Here is a 15,543-nt window from a genome sequence, read left to right as displayed (position 1 = left end):
GCTCTATCCAACCCGCAAGGAAAACAACTTGAAGATAACACTATATGACAAACATTCATGTGTTAGACTACTTAACATGATTTATCAATGCTTCTTACAACATAACCACTTATGACATTGTTTTCAAATACTCTTTATATGACTCATATAAAACTTAAGTATTGAAACATTTGTTAACATAGAAAAATAATACTATGGATAGAAGGGACACTCCCTGCCCCTCACCGATCCGCGTTTGGAGCGACCTTGGTTTACCTCACCCCCGATGGGGGCGCTTTAGTCTTACTATAGATTTACTACTACCGTAAATTGAACATCAGCGCTCAAAAAGTGGGACGCAAAGTTACTGTTAATATAGCGACTTTGACAGTACTTTACCTCAGTGCGCGATTAGGCGCCGAACTGGTAACACGGGTAAGTGCGTGGTAAAAACTTTCAAAAATAGAAGCTCAAAGCGAAAAAAGAAGGATGGAACATCGTATTTCTAATAAGTAATGACATTGTGCATGTTATCATATTATTATAAACATTTTAATGCTTGCAATAAAACGCATCAAAAATTATTATTTTATTTTATTTTTTTATTTTTTAATCCGTGTCGCAGTATAACCCGACACTTTACAGGCTAAACACCTGATAGTCCAAAAGTAAGATGATCCGTGCTCCGGAAGGCACGTTAAGCCTCTCTCGCATTTATTTGTATGTAAAATGATCTCTGACTACCCCAATTGGGATATAGTCGTGAATTTATGTTCTGTTATTGGTGCTAATTCCTGTAAATACCATCTAATTTTATTTTAAGTTATATCTGTCATTTTCTTATCCGCCGAAAAGGAAAGGGACGGGTAATCGACAAGCATAAAATTTATCGAACACACGTCAATTTAAAGCACAAATCTAAACCAACCGTCTAAAAATTTTACCATGTCAATAACCCGACACAGTTAAGTAGACAGCACGTCAAACGGATTGCATACCAGCGACGTACCTTTTGATTCGCCCGGGTTATTCATTCATTTACTCATTCTTCCTAAAATTAAGAGCTGTGAATCATCCGTCCCTTTCCTTTTCGACGGATATGAAAATGACGGATATAACTTAAAATAAAATTAGGCGGTGTCTGCAGGAATCGGGGCCATTGTTATACTAATGATTCATACATAACTACGTAGAATTTGGCTCCTAGATAAACAAACTATACAAATATTTATTCATTTGTCAATAAATGATTTCTTAATAAAAATTCAAATAACGAACGTAAGTTAAGGAAAACTTAAAACCTAAAGGCTCAACTCACGCTCGTAATTCCTAATGGGGTGGACAGACTTAAAAGGTTTGTAACGTTACGTAGATGATGAATAGATAAATATCATGGCGCCACTGTGGATATCTTTCGGTGAGTATGTTGCTGATAAAATTAAAATAGGCTGACTTCACCTTGAGTTTACATCAAATAGGTAAAATATTAATAAACAGCCTCCGTGGTCTAGTGGTTAGAGCGTTAGGCTCACGATCTGGAGGTCCGGGTTCGATTCCCGATGGAATGTCCCCATCGGTCCGGGTTCGATTCCCGATGGGGACATTGTCGAAATCACTATGTGAGACTGTCCTTTGTTTGGTAAGGACTTTTCAGGCTTGAATCACCTAATTGTCCGAAAATGTAAGATGATTCCGTGCTTCGGAGGGCACGTTAAGCCGTTGGTCCCGGCTATTAGCCGTAAACACACCTCCACCAACCCGCATTGGAGCAGCGTGGTGGAGTATGCTTCGTCGGTGTAGCATTTTCCATTCCAGTCTATCAAAGGCCATTTTCTTGACTTCCCTATAAGACACGACGTTAACCTTTTCATTAATCTGTTCCATGTAAGCTCTCCTTGGTCTTTCCCTTCCTCTCCTTTCTTCTAGCTTTCCTTTTATTATGTTTTTAATAAATTCGTCGTATGTAGGAGTCCTAGTATGGCTTTGAAATAGACTACTGGGCTCCATCCCACTCGCGTCAGACAGAGAACTGTGGGAGGCAAGAGGGAAACCACTGCCCTATTTTCCCCTAAAAAGTAGCATAGAGAATGCTACACCGACAAGAGCGTGGCTCTTAAATTAGTGATGAAGTGTATTATAAACATCCCGTGTACCCCTTTGGGTACACAGAGAAAGGGAAATAAAGGCGTTGTTGACAATTGCAACATAAAAATACCTTTTAAAAAAATGGTTATAAAAAATATTCATTCTTCACTATTTTTAAATAAATTTTGTATTCATCGAACTTCTCTTATTGTCGGACGTGTTTGTAACCTTTGTAATTATCTACTAAAACCGAATTATATACGAAGTGGCAAAACAATCAGCGTTTCTTTTAATAGATAGATAGATAAAATACTTTTACTTTAATACATACATTGTTTTAAGTTTACGCAGTTATTATCATAATTAAAGCACATAATAACGGGTTCTTACCGCGTTTAAATGGGGATATGAGACTCCCGATATTTCGACACTGTTGCAAGTGCCATGATCACGGGATGACTGATGAGATTGGAGTGGAGTAGGTAGATCCATAATTTTCTACGGGCAGACATATCTGTCTACCCTCTTTCTTTGCCGTTTGTTTATGTTTTTGATATCGGAATGTTCGGAACCATCTGAACTCGCACGAAACTCACTACGACAACGCCATACCGCCATAACGCCACCATTTAAACGCGGTAAGAACCCGTTATTATGTGCTTTAATTACTTTAATACAGTCTGCGAGTGGTGAAATAATCAATCCACACACATTTTAACAGGCGTGATGCTATGTTATGTCTTATATTTCCTTCTCTCGTGTCGTTATGAGTTTTACCTTGAACATGGAACTATCCGTATCATCATCCATCATTTCTTAACGTTACAGCTAGAGATTACCAAGTTATTTATGTCGTTTGACTGAAATAACTAAAGTTCTTGTCGCCATAGAAATAAAAACGAGATTTCAATCAAACTTAACGTCATAGGCTTGTTTTTTATGTTTGTTTTACATAAGTGGTGATGTGGTATCGAGTTTGAAAATTATGTCTCAATTTTTAGGGTTCGGTGGTCAAATAGATAAAGACGTTTTCGTTGGTGACAAGGTTAACTTAACATAGGTACAACTTCATCATCAGCCCATTAACGTCCCCACTGCTGGGGCACAGGCCTTCCCTATGGATGAATAGGGAGATCGGGCCTTAAACCATCACGCGGGCCCAGTGCGGATTGAGGGTTATTACCGACTGCTAAAGCAGCCGGGACCAACGGCTTAACGTGCCTTCCGAAGCACGGAGAAGCTCGAGATGAAAACTTTTTTTTGTGGTCACCCATCCTATGACCGGCCTTTGCGAAAGTTGCTTAACTTCAACAATCGCAGACCGAGCGCGTTTACCGCTGCGCCACCGAGCTCCTCCACGAGGTACAATTTACAAAGATTTTATTAGTACTCAATATTCTAGATAGATGGCGCCAGCGTCGGATTAATAACGATACATAGGTAGATCGAAAGAATTTCGCATGTACGGTCACGAGCATTAATATGATACACTTTGGTACCATGTCACATTAACTTTTTTGACAAATTGAACTGTAAGTCTCACTAAATGTCAAATATCTTAGTGCGACAGGGTCCTAAAGTGGGTATATTATATTGCTCATGACTGGACATGAGGAGGACCCGGTGGTGTAATGGTTAACACGCTCGTCCCGGCTTGACAAGAGCTCCGGGTTCAAATTCCAGTTTATGGATTTCCCTTCTTCTTCTTGTCGTTTCGATGACAGATACTGTCTGTGTGGAGTGTACGAAGTCCTAAGATGGATAAATAATGAAAGAAAGAAAGAAAGAAAGAAAAGTATTTATCTTTGAAATAAAAAGATAGATTTTTTTTACATTTTTCCTCACCTTAGGTTGTCTGGAAGAAATCGCTTTAAGCGATAAGGCCGCCATTTGCCATGTACTTAGTAAAGAGACTTTTTGGAAAAGTATTTATCTTTGAAATAAAAAGATAGATTTTTTTTTACATTTTTCCTCACCTTATGGTTGTCTGGAAGAAATCGCTTTAAGCGATAACGCCGCCATTTGCCATGTACTTAGTTAATTAAGAGACTTTTTGTAATTATTTCTTTTTATTTTGGTGCAATAAAGTGTATTTGTATAGATACACAGAATAAACAAGTGAAAATAGTAAATTTGAAACCTTATCTCTGGAGTTTCCAGGATTTGTGTCCATAGGGGAGTGGGTGTATATACTATACACCTGCTCACCCCTTCAGGGATACAGGCGTGAAGCTATTAAAACAAAACATGGCGCTAACACAATATAATAAGCGTCGAGTTAACTTAAAAGCTAACAATCAGTTTAAAAACCAGTTACTGTTAACAGCGATAATTAACTGACATTTTCTAAAGTTTAAACTTCAACATTCGAGTACTCGTAATTAAGTATGATGACGAAAAAACATTATTACTTACTTTAAAAATACATATTGCCACTGGGGTAAGCAGAGACTATGGAATTCCATTTGCTTCGATCCTGACACACTTCTCTTGCTTCTTCCACATTCATCAATCGATTCATACACGCACGCCGGTTCAGAGTAGATCGTACTAAACCTTTTCTAAGGATATCTTTAATTTGGTCAATGTACTTTAAAAATAAATCATTTTAAAAGATATGTGTACATAATAGTCACGAAAACATCGTGAGGAAACCCACATTCCCGAGATCCATTTTCGGAGGTATGTGACCTAACCTGTATTGGGCTGGTTTTCGCTTCGCGGGTTTAAAGATCAGACAGGCAGTCGCATCTGTAAAAAACCGGACCTGTCAAATCTTCAGGTTAGGTAAGCGGACCCTGAAAGAGACGGGATGATGCTAGGATGATGATGATGATTGGTTGAGGCCTGTGCTGGGATTCAAACCTGTGACCTTGCAGTGGGAGTCAAGCGTTCTTCCTATAACTAAGATTTCAAAATCTGAAATCTAACTTCGCTCGCACTAAGCACAGAATTACCATAAACTGAAAAGAGCATTCAGCTCAAATCCACTGAAACATTCACGCGTATTTGTTATACAAATTACGACAATTTGCTTTACAAAAGTGTAGAATAAGTTATTGTAACTGAAAAGTTATTTTCGGGGACGTAATAAGAATAATGTAGAGTCAATTTTGGTGCATTATCCTTTGTCATCTCGTCATGTTAGTACTAGGGTATGCAATCCCGATCTCGAGAGATCTTGTCTAATATTTCGGGATCAATCCCGAAGCCATAACATGACGAGATCCCATTCGAGACTGACGGGATTGGGCGAATCTCCTTGAGTTATACTTTTTTGTTTTCATTATGCTGATTTCCAAAGCAAACATAATTATTTAGTTAGTAATATTGAAGAATAAAGGTTTCTGTTTTCTTTCAAAAAAATATTTTGTTTTAATTAACTTCACTATTGACACTGTTTTAAGTAAATAAAGTTTATTATTATTATTATTACTATCACAAACAAGTAATTTTCATCGTTTTCAGCAATCCTAACTTTAATTTTTTTTATGAACTAGACGAGATCCCAAGATATTCGGGAAGTTATCGGGATCTCGAGGAATGATATTTCCAATCCCGCGGTATCTCGAATTTGCGATCTCGAGTTGGGATTGCCATCGATAGTTAGCACATAAAAGCAAATGTCAAATAGCAATATTGCTTTCATAGATGAATTGCTTCGATGTGGCCCTTTAACCCCCGGACAAACAGAAATGAATGGAAGAGGAATACACGTTGTGCAGATTTTTTTCGTCAATTTAAGCCCCATTTAAGTCTGCCTTATATTATTATTTTAGTAATAAATATTAAAATAAGAATTATTATAAATTGGTATGAAAGAAAACATCTGTGTTTACTGTTTGTGTATGATCAAAAATTCAGAGGTTAATGCTCTACCTGTATACATATTCTATTTATAAAGTAATGCGTGAATAAAAAAACACAGACTTATCATCACGCCATAATCCCTAATGGGGCGGGCAGAGTCACAGGTAACCAGAAGACACCGTACAGCCACTTTTGAAGTCCTAAGATGGATATGATGAATCGTATGGTGATTGGTAATCAGCCTATCGCCCATAATTATGGCCCATCATGTTAGATACAATGTCTGTCGGTTTTTACGACATGGCCGGGAAGATAAATAAAATAGTATTATCTTCATGTGAATGTGGAGGAAGCAAGAGAAGTGTGTCAGGATCGAAGCAAATGGAATTCCATATACTATAGATATAGAAATAGACGTGAGTTTATGTATGTATTGTAAGTTCATTGTAAAAACGTATACACATTTCCAAAAAAGATGAATTGAATTTACTTAATCTGGAATTTTAAATAGCAATTTTATATTTATTCCTTGTATTGTAAGTTTTTGACAGTCCATTAAAAACGCAACGCAGCGGTAAGGCCTGAGGCATCACATTTACGTCAAATTAAAAAAGAAATATATAAAAAAGCCAATAATAAAGATGGCTAAGGTAAAATGAGGACAATTAACAAGTCCAAGCATGAAACGGACAAGGCCAAATAATAAGTAAAAAATTTCAAGTACGAATGAAAAACTATAGAAAAACGCCGTCACTAACTTTGGCTTTTAATCGGCCTATAATGATTACGATGTCCGTAAAACTGTAATGATTGTGTGCGGCCAAGTAGTGAAGCACATCTACAATACCATCATCTCATTAGCATTATCCCGTTTTTCACGGGGTCCGCTTACCTAAACTGACGATTTGACAGGTCCGGTTTTTTAGACAAGCGACTGCCTGTCTGACCTACCAACCCGCGGGAAAACCAGCCCAATACAGGTTAGGTCACATACCTCCGAAAATACATTTCTCGGGAATGTGAGGGAACAAATTTACTGTGGAGTTTGTATGAAAAAGCACACTGTGAAGTCATAGAAAAAAGTGCAAAACTGTCGGATTTATTATTACGTTTTTCTTGATTAAAATTCATAAATAAGTTCAATAGAAAAATGAAAATGGTTTTCGTTAATTCTAGATCTGTCTTTATTTTCATAATTTATCTTGAATTTAGTACACTACCCAATTAATCATGACTGCGGTAGAAATTTTGTAGGTTGTGACAGATATTTACAGGAGTTATATAACTTTTTACGAACTGATAAGATTCAAAGTACGCTCAATAATAAAATACTTGAGCAAGGTATAACGTGGCATTTTCAGCCACCTTATGCGAGCCATTTTGGCGGACTTTTCGAAGCCGGTGTTAAAAGCTTCAAACACCACCTTCATCGAGTAATAGGTAATCGCACGTTAACTTACGATGAGATGCACACTTATTTATGCCAAATTGAGGCGATACTTAACTCTCGCCCGCTCTGTGTGTTGAGTGCCGATGCGAAGGATGTCCTTCCACTTACTCCATCTCATTTTCTTATCGGTGAGCCACTGACGGCTATCCCTGACGTTTCATTAGAGGAAACAAATCCTAGTCGTCTCGTTCGGTGGCGTTTAATCCAACAGTCCATTCAGCATTTTTGGAGGCGATGGAGTCGTGAATATTTACACGAAATTCAACAACAGAACAAATGGTTTAAAGGCCGCGGGTCTCCTGTTAGTGTAGACAGTATTGTTGTAATTTGTGACGACAATTCGCCGCCTCTCCAGTGGAGACTGGCGCGTGTGCATGCTGTCCATCCTGGATCAGACGGGATAACGCGCGTTGTAACTTTACAAGTTGGTAGTAATTTTATTAAGCGACCAGTTGTAAAGATTTGTCCTCTTCCTATTTCTTAGAAAGTTTAAATACTAATAACTTAGTTTTAATTTCACGTATGTAAGCATGTTTCTTTTATTTATTTTAATTTCACGTAGATTAATGTAGGCATGTAGGTACCTAAAGTTCGTGGCTTCCGTTCATTCAATTTGTTAAAAGATCCTACGTACTTTTAAGGTGAGCGGCATGTTCCGTAATGGAACAGATTTTCCTACGAAAATATATATCTGGAATCTGGATTGATTTTCTTTGCATTATTTGTATTTTTTACGAGTCATGATAGTTTGCATTTTTTCCGTTTCTCCGATGGCGCCACAATCAGCGCTAATTTCATTATGGACGATCTAATGAATGAAATCTTCTTGTCAATTGAAAAGTTGTTGACACATTGCTCTGAAGGCAGTTGCATATCGCATACACCAGTAACGTCTTCAAAATTATCTCGTCGTGTGTGATGTTATTCTTTTGTTACGGAAACAAGAGAAGTGTGAAGAAAATACTTGCTGGAGTGCAGCCCCGGGATAACTAAGATTGTGTTATATGAGTAGGCAAACCTTCTGAAGACATACGCCGGGCCCGGCAAACCCAGTGCGCACGGCATTCCAGGAGTTCGGTAAGTGCTTGCTATCAGACTCATTAACACTACCTATTCTAATAAGGGGCCGCCCATTAATCATGCGAGGCTCGAGAGAGGGGGAGGGGTCCATGAAAAAATAACGAAATATCATAAGGGGGGTGTAGTAATATATCACGAGTATTTATTTTTTCGGCAAACGCGCGATAATGAACCGAAAAGCGGCGTTTCGTGCAATTATTTTGGTAGGTACTAAAATACACGTGATATAGGATAGGGGGAGGGGGTAGTCTTGAACCTCACCATGTATCACCAAGGGGGTGGGGGCGTTAAAAATGTCAAAAAAAACATCACGTCATGAGTAATGGACGGCCCCTAAGAGATTTTATATGCGAGTCTAACGTGTTATGTTCAATGCATGTTCAAACTATAAAGATTACAGATAAAACAAAACAAAGCTAATTAAATACAATGTAGCGTAATCTTATTCTGAACAAATATTTAAAAAATATTTAATGCCACCCATAAAAGTTTGAAAAAATTCCAAGGACACGAAAAACGTGAGATTAATTCAAGTTAGTTCCGATTTATACGTTTTTGTTACGAATTCAATGATAATTTTAAACTGTTTAAAAATACAATAATTGTACAATTATAATAATTTTATTTTAAGTTATACCTGTCATTTTCTTATCCGCCAAAAAGGAAAGGGACGGGTAATTTGCGGAAATCACGTCAATCTAAATTTACTCTCTAAAAATATATTATTGCCTCATAATTCGACAGAATTAAATTAACACACGTCAAACGGGTTGCATATCAGCGAGATGGCCACTCATTTTACTCATTAATTTTAAAAATAACAAATGTAATCAGTCGTCCCTTTTCCTTTTCGGCGGATAAGAAAATGACAGGTATAACTTAAAATAAAATTAGGAGGTGTCTGCAGGCAACGGGCTCATTGTGTGTATATTTTAAGTTATGGTAATGCAATTGACATTTTTAAACTTGACTGTTCTATTTTCTGAACATTAAAATTTACGGAGGAGCTCGGTGGCGCAGGGGTAAACGCGCTCGGTCTGCGATTGTTGAAGTTAAGCAACTTTCGCAAAGGCCGGTCATAGGATGGGTAACCACAAAAAAAAAAGTTTTCATCTCGAGCTCCTCCGTGCTTCGGAAGGCACGTTAAGCCGTTGGTCCCGGCTGCATTAGCAGTCGTTAATATCCATCAATCCGCGCTGGGCCCGCGTGATGGTTTAAGGCCCGATCTCCCTATCCATCTACAGGGAAGGCCCGTGCCCCAGCAGTGGGGACGTTAAAGGGCTGGTGATGATGAAAATTTACTAAATTTCACGGGTCCTGAGGAACGTAGTCAGTTTCCGATTGCGTCCGAATGGACCGCAGTCCTTTCGTTACGGTCCAAACGGACTAAAAACCCGGGTATTGTCGTAAAAACCGACAGATGTATAGTGTCATTTCTAACGTAACGGGCGATTATCTGTCATCATATTCGTCATATCCATTTTAGGACTTTGTGTCAAAGTTATCTTCTGATTTATTGACGCCCTGCTCATCTCGTAAAGGATTACATCCGTGAGTGAGCAATAGCATTCGACAACCGAATACGAGGGTTCGATTCCCGATAAGGTCTATTCAGTAAATGACTTTATTCAGTACTTTTACGTGTTATTAGTGGGACGTATTATATGGTTTAAACATTCGATTTAGGTCATAAAACAGTTTAAAATCTTAAATTAGTACTTAATTCTAAAAACCTTACGCGAACCAAATTCAAATCCACAGTCACTTAAAACCAAACTCACAACAAAAGTATACGTAGAACATCACAAAAAAGTATTGACAACAACAAGTTCAAAAACCATAACGGAAGCGTCAGAAACGGCGTTCGATTTTTGAATTAATTGACAGTTGAAACGAGACGTCAGCGCGGCGCGACAGTCACTACGCGACTGACTGTTATATTGTTATTATCAATACAAGCATGAAAGATAACAGGTGCGTGCACGCAGATAAATTAACAGTAATCATTATTATTATATTAATTATGATTTATTTGAGGAAAAGGTTAAGTCCTCTGGTTTTGTAGTTTAACGATATGTCTCTCAAGTGAAGAACCTCTACCGGATGATCCCTTGTCGATTGGACTTGCAAAATTACATCGCAATGTGATTTTTCAAAATGGCGCTAACATGGTTTTCCCGTTTCAAATTTCAAAGCGACGATATGGAGAAAGACATCTAAGAAACAATATTTTTTTAATTGAATTACTCGTAAAAAGAAGGTTACTAAGGATTTCATACAGTTTGGTAGCATGTGTTCAAACTATTTTGGGATATACAGTGCCTCTATTTTCTTACCACCTTACAAATAAAAAATCAACCAGGGATGAACGTGGGTTTGAGTATTTGACAACCAAGCAAAGTTCAGTCGAATTTAATTTTGTTGTGAATAAACAGTCTCTCGGCAATTGTCGCATTTCCGAATAAAAACGAATGCTAATTTCCATGTTCACCTATTATATTAAAACCGTGTATCAGAATTTGAATTTAGAACTAAAATACTGACTGTTGATTTTGAATAAAAGAACAATAAAGTAAGTAATTACTTAGTTCGGAATTCAAATTCTGATACACGATAAATCTAATAATTGATGAACATGGAAATTAACATTCATATTTTGTATTCGGAAATGCTATGATTGCCGACAGACTGTTTATTCACTACGAAATTAAAAACTGATAACGTAGTACTGGGATTTTCAAATTAAACTATATGACACACACATTTTATTACATACTGTAATAATGTTAACAATGTCATATAGATAACAAAAACATATATCTACTAAAATTTTACTGGGTAAGACCAGTGAGTCAAGTTCAACAAACGCCGCAATTCCTACGGGGTTGAGCAGAACCACAAGTTGCTAAACGACGTGTCCTTAATATACGGTGTATTGAACATGACAGAAGGGGTAGGCAGAAAGAAAATAGTGTGTCGGGTCATGCCATTCTACTACGAGTACTTAAGTGGCATTCCCTGATATCATCTGCCTACCCCGATGGGAAATTGGCGCGAATGGCAGTAGAAGATGGTACCAGCCTGTTGCGTATAACTTCATACTTAAACTCACGCTCGTAAATCAGTAGAAAACTTGCAGTCCAAATATGGGTATGAAAAACCTTATGGTGATTGTTTTTGATAATAAATCGGCTGCAGCTGAAAATCAGCGCCATAATCTAGCTACAGCTAGGCTATTTTTGAGCTGCAGCCGTTTCAGCATTATCAAATCAAATCAAATCAAATATACTTTATTGCACACAACATACAAAACAGATTCACACAGATGAAGATAGATACAGTACAATCTGGCGGCCTTATTGCTAAGCAGCAATTTCTTCCAGGCAACCAGTGGATAGGAAACATTATTACAATTTGGTGCGGGACAGTGCAACATCTAGTATAAAATAATAAATACTATAAATAAAAAAAAAAACAAATAAAAGTAAAATAAATAAATAAAAATAAAATAGAAATATATAAATATAAATACATACATACATACATATACCCATTTATATCAGACCATTATTCCATTTATTCTATTGTTAATTACTAATTACCATTTAACTATATGTAATTATGTATTTTTTGCCGAATAAATATTTTCTTTCTTTCTATAAAGGATCAGTCTATCACCTGTAACAATTGTCCATTATCATCATAATAGGTCTCATGACTATCATTATCACAGTCATCCACTTTTTCCATAGCTGTGCAAGCCATTTCAAGAGCAGCAAATTCTACTGCGCTCTGCAGGAAAAACCTTCGAGAGTTCAAACGTTACCAGCTTGGTTTTGTTTCTTCCTTCTACTCATCAGAGTCTGGAACCTGGAGCATCGAGCACACGCTTTCTGCACACATTTCGATCATCGGCGCAGTGCTAGGGAGTGGATCCTTTGCCGTCTTCTGTATTTTCATATATAACCCGGGTGCTTTCAAGGCCAGAGTGAACAGGCTCCATCTTAGGCCTCGTCAATGCCTTTGGGCATGTCTGGGGCCAAGAGCAAACCCATCAATGGAAAAAGCGAACAGTTTAGTGCGAATTGATGGTATATCCACAACAAAAGGATGAAATGCTTGTCGACGCCTAGTTGTCAGTAGATGGAATGGAGTGGGTGGAATTGTGTATCCTATAAAATACCTTCCTTCCTTCTTTCCGACCTTCGTCTGTGGTCAAGACTTTGGAGTCGAGTATTATGTACCTATTGTGTTAGTTTTCATACTACTACGGCTTTACAACAACTACAAGGAAAACCGTCTTTAAACTCATTATTACTGTAATAAAGTGCTCGTAAACTGAGCATGTAAATAGGATATTTTAGAAAGATTTTATTGTTATACACTTATGTGTGTAGTTTTCCTTAAGAATTAGTTGAAGAGATGATCCGTGCTTTGGAAGGCACGGTAAGCCGTTGGTCCCGGTTACTACTTACTGTTGAAAGTGAGTAATCGTTACATGAGCCATGTCAGGGGCCTTTGGCGGCTCAATAATAACGCTTACATCGGGGTTGCTGAGGATGGTAATCCACCTCACAACTCACACGACAGAAAAAGTTGAAGAGGAAACAGGTGATCACCAAATGGTTCATCATATCCATCTCAGGATCTCAAAATCTGCAAGCTTCGATTCCTTCACTCTCATCAGAGACTTCATGCATCATCATCTCCCTAGCATTAACCCGTTTTTTCACAAAAAAACTGAATATTTGACAGGACGGTTTATTACAGAAGCGACTGCCTGTCTGACCTGCCAGCCTGCAAAGGGAAAACCAGCCCAATACAGATTTGGTCACATACCTCCGAAACGCATTTCGCAGAATGTGGGTTTCCTCACGATGTTTCCCTTCACCGCTGAGCACGTTACAATCATTCATAGACTTCATTCGTGCTTCATGGATATTTCTTATCAAAATTAATTGTTTTGAGAAGCCATTTTATGTAGCTTAGGCAAATAAGAGCGCAAATTCCACTGATCATCGCGCAACAGGATAAAGATCCTTGAAGAAAAGAAATGCAAGGAGTCCGCCATTTACAAGTGTTATACAAGTATTTTATTGTGCAACTTAATATTATAACAACAAGTGGAACACTGTATGTTTGCACAACTAGATAATTATCTTTATTTATCTAAGGAAACCACTGCATTAATGTAAATAAAAATTTTTCCTGCACCGTTTCATTTTATTGACGTTTCCTTGAGAAACCACAAATTTGTTGTAAAGTTTATGATTTTCCTTTTTTTTTTTTGTTAATTCTTTTGAGTTTACTCCTTATCTGATTTACCTACTTACGTTTTTGAGTTTTTTTTTATGAGACGGTGATGAAAGATCGTTTTTAAAATCATTGTCACGAATAAAACAAAACTATTTACAAAGTTACAACTAACACTCGTGTGAATAACACACTTCCCCTCAGATATATTTCAAATTCAATAAATATCTTTATTCAGTAGGTAAAACACTGTATAATATAGATACACTTTGAATCGTCGCTTTTTTCATAACGAACGTCTCATCAGAAGACTGCGCGGCAGCAGCAACTGCGTCCTGAGGGCAGTAGCCGACAGTGGGGATTGTCCACTATTATTAGTATTCGTTCGCTCTAGAGAAACAAAAGATCTAAAATATATATTATATCAAAAAAATCCATCACTCAACCATACAGCGTGCGAATATTAATATTAAATAATTTATAATTAAAGGAACATTTAATCTTTAATAAATCTGTCTTAAGAAAAATTAAATAACAATAGATATTTTAAATACACAAAAAACAGTCGATATTAATTAAACTTGCATCTAAGTATTAGAGTGAAGGGTGTGTGTGTTAAGTAGGAATATGAATGTGTGAGTATGCGAGTTTAGTGTCTTATACCTATTTAGATTATGCTAGCTGCTAACAAAACCAGGGCCTCTTAGCACTTCTAAGTATTGTTGAGAACTAATAAATATTCAAACATAGTAATAAGCGTGGAAACCCATTGGCAAAATCAGGTCTTGTGAGAAACTGAAAGTGTAAGTAACTTGACGTAGTGGTTTAGCGAAAGTGAAGCAGTAAGTATTCTTTCTTGCTTTTTAAAAAGAATCATATTGTCCTTCGCGAGCCGTGATAGTACAATTGGTAAACGCTTGTCTCTCACTCTGAGGTCGCAGGTTCGAATCCAGCACAGGCCTAAACCAATGAATGTCGAATGATTACCACGTGAACAGCGGTGAAGGAAAGAGAAATGCATTTTCGGAGATATGTGACATAATCCGTATTGGACTGGTTTTCCCTTCGCGGGTTGGAAAGTCAGGCAGGCCGTCGCTTCTGTTAAATCGGACCTGTCAAATCTTCAGGTTAGGTAAGCGGACCCTGTGAGAAACGGGACAATGCTAGGGAGATGATGGCATTGTCTTCTTCTCGGCCTTGCAAAATATGTAGAGTCAAATGGTTGTACCAACCCTGGTGTTAGAGAGTTTTATATAAAACTCTTCGAAAAAACTTTATACACTTCTACTTCTTCTGTTGGGATGTAAGGCTCGAATAACAGATTTTGTCTATTGAGTTATGTATTGTGTCATCATCATCAGCCCATTAACGTCCCCACTGCTGGGGCACGGGCCTTCCCTATGAATGGATAGGGAGATCGGGCCTTAAACCATCACGCGGGCCCAGTGCGGGTTGATGGTTATTAACGACTGCTAATGCAGCCGGGACCAACGGCTTAACGTGCCTTCCGAAGCACGGAGGAGCTCGAGATGAAAAACTTTTTTTTTTGTAGTAACCCATCCTATGACCGATCTTTGCGAAACTTTAACTTTAACAATCGTAGACCGAGCGCGTTTACCGCTGTGCCACCGAGCTCCTCAATTGTGTAATTAGGTACGATATTACAGGTTTTTTTAGACATCATAAATCCTTGGCGGCGCCTGCGCATACGACACCTAACAATAAACGCACACATGTTGTTGCTACCACCCAACATGTTAACTACCACAGTCACGATTATCATGATTCTAGTATTTGTATAACTATTGCGTAGACGCCTGAAAATGTTGTGAAAAGTGTTAAAATTTGTTCAATAACGAAAAATATGTCAGTGTGTCGCATTTTTT

The 15,543-nt window shown here is 37.7% G+C and overlaps 1 protein-coding gene across 5 annotated transcripts in view; it reads right to left on the bottom strand.

The window, feature by feature from the left end:
- Positions 1-15,543, bottom strand: part of LOC126377730 (transcription factor EB) — a 146,019-nt gene that overhangs the window by 44,691 nt on the left and 85,785 nt on the right. Inside the window, exon 1 of one of the 5 annotated variants that reach the window (XM_050025534.1) lies at positions 10,143-10,335. The exons of 3 other annotated variants lie outside the window; for them this stretch is intronic. The gene's annotated coding sequence lies outside the window, so the exon portion shown is untranslated. Of the gene's footprint in view, positions 1-10,142; positions 10,336-15,543 lie in introns of those variants that run through there. One more of the 5 variants, XM_050025536.1, reaches the window with a different exon arrangement.

This window comes from Pectinophora gossypiella, chromosome 24, assembly GCF_024362695.1.
Source record: "Pectinophora gossypiella chromosome 24, ilPecGoss1.1, whole genome shotgun sequence".
NCBI lineage: Eukaryota > Metazoa > Arthropoda > Insecta > Lepidoptera > Gelechiidae > Pectinophora > Pectinophora gossypiella.
Note: the sequence above shows the minus strand (reverse complement) of the source record. Positions and strands in the feature narration are given on the sequence as shown.